This window comes from Gekko japonicus, unplaced genomic scaffold (genome assembly GCF_001447785.1).
Source record: "Gekko japonicus isolate JY-2015 unplaced genomic scaffold, Gekko_japonicus_V1.1 scaffold552, whole genome shotgun sequence".
Classification (NCBI taxonomy): domain Eukaryota; kingdom Metazoa; phylum Chordata; class Lepidosauria; order Squamata; family Gekkonidae; genus Gekko; species Gekko japonicus.
Window position 1 is genome coordinate 835,412 of NW_015167552.1, and position 7,138 is coordinate 842,549.

Sequence of the window (7,138 nt, forward strand, 5' to 3'; positions counted from 1 at the left end):
TCTGGCTGAATGTGGCAGGCCAGCACATGAGAATCAGGACTGGGGGATGCCTCCCCACCCCCCGCCCCTATGCCAGTACTGGTAAGTACCATCACTAAAAAAAACCCCGTATGTACATCAACAGGAAGAGAGTGGCTGGGGGGAGGGATTTTATTTCAGGTTCAGCTTTTTTCCAGAAAGTCACTGGATGTTGGAATGTGCATGTTCTTTCCCTCATAGTGACCTCAGGCGATGTCTTCCTTTACAGCCCCATAACCAGACAGTTGGAGTGAATGGGGACTAAATAATACATGGATAGGCTGTTGCCAACCCCCAGGTGGAGCCTGAAGCTCTCCTGGAATGAGAACTGATTTCCAGACTACAGAAATCAGTTTCCCTGAAGAAAATGGTACGTTTGGAGGGTGGGCTGTATTACATTATACCCCCCCCCGATGTCCCTTTGTTAGCCAAATTGCTCCTTAAGGGAAACAACCGGTACAGTTATTATTATCGGGATTCTTCCGTCTATGTTTACGGAGGATGACACTGTTTCCGAGGTTCCCAATGAAAGACTGAGGCAGACTTCCTTAATAATAATAATAATAATAATAGTTTATTACACTAATAATAATAATAATAGTTTACTAGCACAATTCACTCGATTTCACACCACATTTACAAACACACAAGACTAAGAAATTAAGAGAGATTACTACAGCACAGTTGCAATTTTCAGGAAAATGATGGTTGATGCTCTGGGTTATAATCACTGCGTGGCTCCAAACTTCCAGCGAAGGGGTAGGGATGGGGAGAAAATTGGAAAAGAATGGCGAATGGACTCAGACCAGCTAAGACCACGTGCCAAAGAGACTCTAGCTGCGCAATTCTAGAGTGTAAAGAAGGACGGGTAGGATATGGGATAGCAAGCAGGGCTTAAGAGGAAAAGCAGGTTCTATAGAGGTCGTAGTTAGGGTCCGAAGGGGGGGTTGAAGGGTCCAGGAGTCAGAGCGGGGCGAGAGAGTCGAGAGAGTGAATTATGGGGTGCGTTCTTGATTATATCCAAAGGGGTCTAGAGGAGCGGCTGGGTCCAGGGGTCCTCCCCTATGACACTCAGGTTCTGTCATAGCCAGGAGGTTAACTATTGGCTACTATATTTTTCAGGGTGGACCAGGAAACTGGAGGGCAATTTGGAATCTAGTTGCTAACTCAATCAAGACACCTGGGCGAGGGGCATTCCTATGCAGATAGGTGACTCATGTCCATGCGGCCAGGCTGAATATCGGGTCGTTGTGAGTACGTGCAGCTTCGTAGGTGCGAGGGGGAGGGGGCCCTGGATGTAGGTGGCCATGTGGCTGGTTTGAAATGGCGTTTTGTCCTTTCTGCAACCACGTGCGTTGTTCTATGGCATGTACTGGACACGGGAATACATTTGGAGTAGTAACCATTGGAAAACACGGTCTTCGGTAGGTACTCACCGGGCACTCTTAGTATGTCAGTTTCAGGCACAGTTCGTTGTTGGCACACTTCATCAGGTAACAGTGTAACACAGTCCATAAAAACACCATAGCAGGCTTGCAGGCTAACACCTTCCTTCCCCACACCCTGCCTTCCCCAGGCTCCACCCTCAAATCTCCAGGAACTTCCCAAGCTGGATTTGTGAGCCCTAGTAGTCAATACAGCACATACCGTACAGAATGCAAATAGTTGGAAGTGTTTTAAATGAAAGTCACTGGAACTATTTGGTCATTTCAATAAAATGAAATTCGGATAAACTTTAATGTGCTCTGTGCTTTCCATCATTGCTTCATCTTGCTGTACAGCTATATATTCTTTCAGGCACTAAAATTAATTCTACTGGCACCTGTCACGGGTCAGGTGGGGTGTCACTTGACACTGCCACCACTCTGGATTTAGGTTCCCTTGAGAAGGCCCAGAGTACCCTCCCAAGATCTTCAGACCTCCTTTTAGGCCGAATAACAGGCATGAGGACCAGGCAGAGTAAAACAAGGAAAAGGTTTATTTTATAGGAGGTCAAACAACAAGGTGCAGAATAATAACAGTAAGTGGGTGAAAAGAAATCAAATGCCCTAACGCGTCTAAATATACTTTCCCTAGCTCACTATCTCAAGTGGCCTTACACTACTCACCCTTCCCCCAGGGTGAGGGTTTTTCCCCTGCAGCAGCCTCTCTTCTGGCTCTGCCCTCTGGAAGAAAGAACAGCTCTTCCTGCTGCTCCAGAACTTTTATTCCTAGCCCTCCTCTTTTCCTATTGGACAATTTTGGCTCCAAAAACCTCCCAGGGGCTTCTGGGAGTTGTAGGCCCAGCCTCACCTACTGCTAGCCAGGCTCCTTGGGCCTAGTAGGCCTTTACTGGCACAGCCCAGATCATGACAGCACCTTAAAGACTAACAAAAGTATTCAGCATTCATGAACTAGAGCTCACTTCATCAGATACATGAAGTCTGTGTCCACAGAAGATATATCTAAAGTTACAAGCAACAGAAAGATGGGAGTGGGGGGAGATGTTCCAAAGAGAGGCCATATCTCCACTCCTAGCTTCCTGTGCCACTTTGCATTGTGGGTGGGGATGCAAGTGACTCCTTCATGTAGGACTGCCAAGCTGCGGCGGGAGATCTGCACGTCTTCACATGATCCCTGCCGCGGGGGACAGCGATACGCGTTGCACCGCCGTCGCCAGGATGTGACGCTACGCATCGCTCTGGCAACGGGGCTTTTTGGAGTCCCATTGCCAGAGCAACGCGTAGCGTCACATCCTGGCGACGGCGGTGCAACACGTATCTCTGTCCCCAGCGGCAGGGATCCTGTGAAGACGTGCAGAACTCCCGCCGCAGCTTGGCAGCCCTACCTCCATGTAGAAAAACAGCCTAGCAGTGGGAATTCTGGGCTCTAACCTTTCCCCTTGATACCTAGTTTCCTAGGTGTGCAAATAATTATTGGTATGTAGAATTCAATGGTGTGAGCCTCTCCATCTGCAGTCTGGGCTGGTAGAAACCAGTGCTTGGAGAGCAATCCTAAGCAGGTCTACTCAAAGGTCAGTTCACTGTTCTTCCATGGGGCTTACTCCCAGGGAATCATGTTTATGATTGCAGCATTGGTTGATCACTTCACTGAGAATGAGGCCTCTGTACTCTTTAAACGTTGGCTTGAGTGTCAAATGAGATGACATCATGGGGAATCGATTGTCATCACTCTACCAGCAGCTTTAAAGATTAAAAAAAATTCTGAGAGATCCTAACCAGGAATCTCATGGGTCAAAACTAGAAGGTAATTTAAATGTTCTTTTCTGTTTTCTTAATTTATTCAGAGCAGCTAATTGGTCTGCAAATTAGCTAACAAAGCAGCATTGGGGGATACTCCACCACTTTCCTTGTTGAATTTCCCTGCTCCGAGGCTGGCATTTTTTCCCTTGGAGTGGGGGGGATATATGCCTACCTCAGTCTATGTCTTTCTCAATCTATATTCCAATTCCAAAAAAAGGAGATGTCAAAGACTGCAGCAACTATCAGACCATCACATTAATTTCTCTCACAAGTAAAGTGATGCTCGAAACCTTACAATAAAGACTGTTACCATATATGGGATGAGAAATTTCAGATGTTCAAGTTGGATTCAGAAAAGGAAGAGGCATTAGAGTTGGGGGGGGTTCATGTTTCATAGAGATTATATTAGAAATTTACATTGGAGCATATGAGAGAATTGCAGAAGAAAATCAAGAAATTAGAAGGAAATTGAGATGGGGAAGGCAACCACAAAGGAGCTAGAGAACATTGTTAAGTGTAAGGATGGGTCGCTGCTGGCGACCAAGATCAGGATAATACTGTAATGTTCCCCATTACTATGTATAGGTGTGAAAGTTGGACAATGAAGAAAGCTGACAGGAAGAAAGTAGGTTCCTTTGAAATGTGGTCTTGGAGGAGAGTTTTACAGATACTGTAGACCATTAAAAAGACAAATAAGTGGATTCTAGATCAAATCAAGCCTGAACTCTCCCTGGAAGCTAAAATGATTAAACTGAGGCTATCATACTTGGTCACATTACGAGATAACAAGGCTTACTTGAAAAGACCATAATGCTAGGAAAAGTTGAAGGCAGCAGGAAAAGAGGAAGACTCAACATGAGATGGATTGACTCAATCAAGGAAGTCAGGGTCCTCAGCTTGCAAGACCTGAGCAAGGCTGTTAACAACAGGACATTCTGGAAATAATTAATTCATAAGGTCGCCAAAGGTCGGAAGCGACTTGAGGGCACTTAACACAAGCAAGTCTTCCGTAGCAGCGCAATAGCAACTGGAAGCAAGAGGCGATTTGGATTGGAACATGGCCTGCCACTGCCACTTTATCCATCTAGTCCATCCCCACCACTCCAGCAGCAGCTTTGGACATTTTAAGAAGGAAATTCTAAGAGATTCCCAATGACAACTCTCATGGGGATGATTTAAACATGACTCTCCTCTCTTCATTCCTCCTGTAATCTGTTGGGTGTTATCTCTTTTAAATTCTGGGAGTTTTCCCATAGTTCCTTGTCTATCGTGGCTCATCAAAGACATTATATATCCCATCCAATGTTCCCTCTAAGCTGTGGAGTCTTGTGAGCAAAAACTCTACTTTGTGAGCTATGGGCATTAAAGTTGTGAGCAAGCAACTTGGCTGCTGCATAAATGAGTTTACTCTGGAGCCCTCCTTCCTGAGCTAGGACAAAAATGTGTGAGCTGGAGGCTAAAAAAACTGTGAGCTGGCTCTCACTAACTCAGCTTAGAGGGAACACTGATCCCATCAGTACTTCGAAGAGGCTTTGCCCTTTTGTGGGCAGTTTGTTTACAACTGGAAGCTGAAGGGAAGAGAGATGAGGAGACTAAACAAAAGCGATACTTTTTAAAAATGATCCTTGCCTCTCAGAACGGGAGCTTGATTTCATTTCGAATTGTTAATTGGATTAAGGATTCCTCTGCAGAGAATGGGCATAAAGAGGAAATGATTTATAGTCTGTCAATAGGGCTCATGCGTTGGGAGGACCTCAGTACTACAGGGCCGCTACTGCCACTTGCCTTCCCTTTGAGATACAAAAACACCACCAGTGATTGACAGGCTTTGGAAAAGCACAGAAAGCTTTGACAGGACTCCAAAGTCCAGGCACAAGGAAGCACTTCTATACTCAACCTCTTCCTACGGCTGAGCTCACTTTCCCCCTGAGAACTGTAAAGTTCAAATCAGGTCCTTCATTTGACCCTTGGGGCAGTGTTGGATTGTTGGCGAAGAGGGATTGTACAATTTTTGCTCGCCTAGATTTGGTGGGAGAACATGACTATAACATATGAACTGCCTTTTTTAAGGAGAGGCTTTCAAACTGCCCTCCTCAGAATATAAAAAAGTGTATATATGAAAGACTTTCCCAGATTATTTTTCTGTTTCCTGTGAGGACTGGACCACAGAAGTGCATCTTAAGGCGTGATGCCAAGTCAAACACAGATAGTTGTCTGTCCTGCAGAAAGGGAGGACAATTGTGCACTGAAGCAGCACATGTACTGTGAGAGGTGAAACTGTGAGGAATTCCCTCCGCCAAGACCAGCTGCTGACAGACAAGAGATTTCTGTGATGCTTTGATAAGCCCTAAAGGTCAGTGGGGAATAAAAGAGAGATTAGTGATTTGGGGTGGTGGTTATTGATTTATTCTGCCACATATCATTTTTTGACAGGGTTTTATTTTCTGGCATTCAAAAGACAAGCTTGAACTCCTTCACACGACCAAAAGACCACAAGACGTTTACACCATAAAGAGGCGAGTTTCCAGGCCTGTGGATTTTAAAAAGAAGAATCTATTATCTCTGTTATCTAATACATTCACTGTAACCTTTATTTACATGTACTTACATCTCCAGTGGGAAGGTAACAGCGTTCCATGCACCTTGGTGTTTAGTCATGCCGGCCACATGACCACGGAAACGTCTTCTTCTGTATTTTAAAGTTTTTAGATCCTATTTATAATTTTAGATGCCGATATATTTTATAATTTTACTGCTCCTGTAACTGTATTTACTTGTCTTCTATTATACTGGTCTATGACCGTAATAAACTTGAATTGAGATGAGCAACGCAACCCTAGAGTCGGATTCGACTGGCTTTCGAGCAAGGGAACCTTTTACTTACATCTACTTTGTTGATAAGCAACCTAAGCAACAATTTCTTTTACATATTTTTACAGAAGTCCTTGAGCTTTGCCTGGGACAGATGGCACATGAATGGAATGAGACATGGAAAACTGAAAGTTGAAGCTATACAGCAAAGTCTCTTACAATGGAACTCAAGTTCCCATAGTATCCTAGTTTTAATAATACCAATTTTCATCCCTTCAATATACTGAAAATCAACTGTGTTTAAACTCATCCAAGAGAAGGACTTCCTGTTGAGAAGGGAGAAAACAGAATCAGCTTCATTGCTACTTTAAAAAAAAGGCAGCATTGGCTGGGGACTGGTGGATGGAGTTGGGTCAGAAGACTCTTTTCTACAAGAAAACAGTACTTTCCTTTAGGCATGGGAACCAGGGCTGTTTCCACACAGGTGTTTTGCTCCAGCTTTGCTTCCTTATTGCAGCACTCTTGTCAAATGCATCCACAGGACATCATCCTCTATTCATCCTCTTTCCATGCTTCTCCTTGTTTTGCAACTGCACCTTTCCCCTTATCACTCAACAGCAAAAAGGGTTAGAAACTTTGAAGCTGGGAACTAGTAGACTGTGTCAATAACTTGTTATTATATTACTGCACTAGCACAATAGTCCCTTTTGATGGCATTGGGGGGGCAGCTGGGGGGGGGGCTAAGGCAAGGCAAGGAAAAATTGCTGTGTAGACGCTTCACTGCATTTAGAGTGCCCATGAAAGCCATATGGAGAATCATTGCTATGTTGAAGCCGTGGCCCTTCGATTCAGGGAATGGGAGGAAATGGAGTCAAAGAATTAAGTGGGCAGGATAATGAGGAAGGCATGCAGTGAGAGGGTGAAACTGATTCAAGAAATATAATGAAGCTGGGGCTTCACAGACAAGAAACACAGGAATGCAGTTGATGCTGTTATAACAAAAGAGACCTAATACAATAGGGGAAAAAGAACATAAGAGAAGCCAATGTTGGATCAGGCCAATAGCC